Consider the following 4,012-nt stretch of genomic DNA (forward strand, 5'->3'; position numbering starts at 1 on the left):
TTATCACATTAACTTTGTCCTTAAAGTAATCATATGTATATTTGGTAAGAATAAAAACAGGGACTGGGATTCAATATTTCCTATTTTAATTCTTTTCCTTTTCAAGTTTAATTGTTGTTGGGTTAAGATTTTGGTAGTTGCCGTTGCAGTGATTTAGAATTCTGATAAATGAGAAAAAAATTGGAGGTAAAAGGATAATTCTTACACTATTTGACACTTATAGGATTTATCCCTAATGAAGAAATATACTGTGGTGTCAATAATAGCAATTTGTTGTAAAAGAATAGTAAACAAACATTAAACACATTCAGCCTTTCCGCAAGATCTGGAGCAAATTCTAAACTTAATGCTATGTCTCGGAGTACACTGAGTCCTCCTTATCTTGTAGTGGAAGTGGCACTTTACAGATCTTAGATCTTAGTTTAGTGGTCATTCAATAGTAATCATCATTTATCTATATCCCAATGGTATTAGATTATGCTTTGCGTCTGTTCTCCCAATATATAGAATTTGATGATTCAAATCTCTTGAATGTTATGCAGACACCTTAAATTCAAAAGGTCCATAATGAACCCCAGATGTGGTCTTACTCTAGCATTACTTATTATACTAAGGAGGATCAACATACACGGTTGTAAAATCCAGTCGTACAAAAGAATATGCTTTCTTATCTTTTTTCCTCTCACTGCCTGCTCCCCTCAAATAGCTAACAACTTCCAAAATCTTCTTAATTTTACCTTATAAGTTTTTCTTGAAACTGTCCATTTTCCTCCACCTATAGTAGAAACACCCTAGTTTCTCCTGGAATACCAAAAGAGTTTCATTTTTTTTTCCTGTATCTATCCTTACCTCCTTCCAATACTTTCTTCAACAAATGAGATCTTATGAAAATGCAAATTTAAACAGGCCTAAATCTATAGATGACTTTTCAATTTTACTAAGGGGAAATCTGAATTGGTAGCATGAGCTTCCAGTTTCCTTACGATTTTTGCTTTCCATAATCAATCTACTGATTCTTACCAGCTTTGCATATCTTCCCTTCTCTCACAGCAATTCAGTATTATTGTTTCAAGGAAAAACCTTATTTATTCTAGCATCTAAACATTGTGTTTAGTATGTTATGAACATCTACAGATCTTCAACACTGATCTTATGTGTTCACCGACTATGATCCAAATTAGTAAAAGTGTTGTCTTCCCTGCAGTTTATTTTAGGGCAGCCCTCCTTGACTACCTGCCTCCTACTGAGTCAGAGCTCTACTCCTCACGCATGTACATGTGAAGCATCTTGTATTTTTCTATTTACAGCAATGTGATGATTGAATTAGTGTGTATTTAATAATAATCTGCATTCTGGACTACACCGCATATACTCTGAGGAGAAATCTTTGCAGTCTCATTCAAGACTATAGCTCTCATGATGAATATGCTATCTTCACCCAGTGGGCAGTCACCATGTGTGCTGAGCACATGTTAAAAGGCAGTGCACCAGGTTGTATTTGAATGTGTAATTTTTTTTCTCATATCTAGGCACTTTTAAAGTAGACTGAAAGTTGAGGCTAAGTAGTTTGTAGACAGTAATCTTAATATAAGCTACCATTCAAAATTAATTAAAATTAAATTAATCAACTATTTAACCACCATTAATAACTACTCATAGAAGATTTTTGTTTTTTAACCTGCCGGCAAATTTCAGGAAAAAGTTCTGCATTTCAAAGTATAAAATGGACACATTGGTATTTAAATCACAATACACAGGAAATAGAGGCGCCTGGGTGGCTCAGTCTTTAAGCGTCTGCCTTCAGCTCAGGTCATGATCACAGGGTCCTGGGACTGAGCCCCTCATCGGGCTCCCTGCTCAGTGGGAAGCCTGCATCTCCCTCTCCCACTCCCCCTGCTTGTGTTTCCTCTCTTGTTGTGTCTCTCTCTGTCAAATTAATAAAATCTTTAAAAAAAGAATACATAGGAGATATTATCTTGTCCAATATTCTCTCTTGAGTGTCTTTCCCAACGTTGATGAGTCTATTTAAAATATAATTTTTTTTTCTTGGTAATGATCACATTGTTATTGGTTTTGAAAAATCACTGGAGTCTGAAAAACTGTTACTACAAAGTGATGACAAAGAGTCCTTTTTTTGTATGTTTGGATACCATTAGTTCATTATAAAAGAGAGACATGGAAATTATTTACATGATGAAAGATTTCACAACTTCACTGGAATGGGCAAGTTCACTTCATGCCATTTTAATAATGATTTCAGTCTACATACTTTCTGAGAATGTCACCATCTCTAAATAAGAAATAATCCTTGTGTCTAGAACTATTTTGGTGCCTCCATATTTTGGGAGAAGAACTTTATTTTCAACTTTCACACAACTGGTTGAATCTCTCCACCCTTTCTTTTAGAGCCCAGTCCAACAGCTAATACTGTTGCTTGCAACACTTGTACTTGAGATTTTTCTGGAAGCATAATACCTCCTTTGGTTACAGTTTCAGATGCACTCCTTTCAACTAAAACTTGGTCAAAGAGGGGAAGAAAGTTTCTAAATGTCTGCCCTGCCATGAATCTGGCCCTGTTCGTACTCTTAATAGAGTCCTTTGATGGCTATCGATTTGAGACATTATTGTTTGAATTGCAATTTGGATACAAAGAAATAAGCTTCTACAACCTGACCTACAAACAGATGAAAAATAACTACGGAATACAGGAAATACTTTTTAAAATGTCTGAAATCCCTAAAGGGTAAATAGAAATAAGGAGATTTGAAAAGGACTTGAGATTAAAAACAAAATAAAACTGCTGAGGGAGGAAAGTTTAAGGTTTTGGGTTTTTTTTTTTCCTTTTTTTTTTTTTTTTAATTTGTGTGTGTGTGTGTGGTTTTATCTACAGATGACCTGTATGCATGATGTGAGAAAGCAAGCTGACAGGAAGACGCTGTCTTTCTCACTGGAAAGTCTAAGGAAAGAAATCGAAGGCACAAGGGTCACAGAAGAGTGAGAGGCAAATCCATAAAGGAGAAATCCAGAGGAAGGGAAGCTCCATATATGGTGTATAAATTTCGACCAAGTCTTAGTATGCCCCTGAACTACATATTCCTGGGACAACAGGAGGCTGATTTTATGAAGAACTGTGCTGCAACCCACTGCAGGTGTGACAGTTTCTAGTTAGAATCACACCAAACTAACTACCTGCTAAGACAAAGCATACACACTCTTAAGAAGAGTACAACAAAATCCAGAGTACCCACAAAATAATGTTCACAATATCCAGGAAGCAATCCAAAATTATCCAAACTAAAAAGAACAAGGATAATTTGACCTATACACAAGGGAAAAAAATAGCAATTAACAGTGAACAGCCCTGAGATCACTTAGATGTTGGAAATATAAGATAATAAATTTAAAATATTTTTAAAAATCTCACCACAGAAATAGAAAACATAAAAAAGAATAAAACAAAACAAAATATAAACTGAAAAACACAGCATCTAAGATTTTTTTAAAAAAGTAAAAAAACCAAACCCATGAACCTAGCTTCAGGTGTGTAAAATAATATTAAAAATTATATGAAATACATAAATTTACAAGTAAAAGATGATCAATTAAATCCAAATATAATAAATATGGAGAAAATCACACATGCACACATCATAGTCAAACTGTTGTAAACCGAAAAAAAAAAAAAAAAGAGAGAGAGAACTTTAAAGGCAGCCAGAAACAAAACAATTCACTAATATTGGCAGAAAAGAATGTCTTAGGCCAGGGAGTACTCATCAGACACACTAGAGGCCAGAACTGACCGGCACATCATACTTAAAATGCAAAAACCAAACAAAGAAAGCACCAAAACCAAAAATCAAACCAAAACAAAAAAATCAATCCACAATTATATATCCATACACCCAAGGTGATTATCTCTCAAAATGAAGGTATGATACATTTCAGATAACAGAAAGAAAGTCATTTTTCCAATATCGGACATGCTTTAAAAAAAATATGCCAAAGAAGATTC

The 4,012-nt window shown here is 34.4% G+C and overlaps 1 pseudogene; it reads right to left on the reverse strand.

Annotated features, from left to right (window-relative positions):
- Positions 1 to 2,256: 2,256 nt before the first annotated feature.
- LOC113253166 (10 kDa heat shock protein, mitochondrial-like) lies at positions 2,257 to 2,563 on the reverse strand (annotated as a pseudogene).
- Between the last annotated feature and the right edge of the window lie 1,449 nt (positions 2,564 to 4,012).

Source organism: Ursus arctos, unplaced genomic scaffold (assembly GCF_023065955.2).
Source record: "Ursus arctos isolate Adak ecotype North America unplaced genomic scaffold, UrsArc2.0 scaffold_17, whole genome shotgun sequence".
Taxonomy (NCBI): Eukaryota; Metazoa; Chordata; class Mammalia; order Carnivora; family Ursidae; genus Ursus; species Ursus arctos.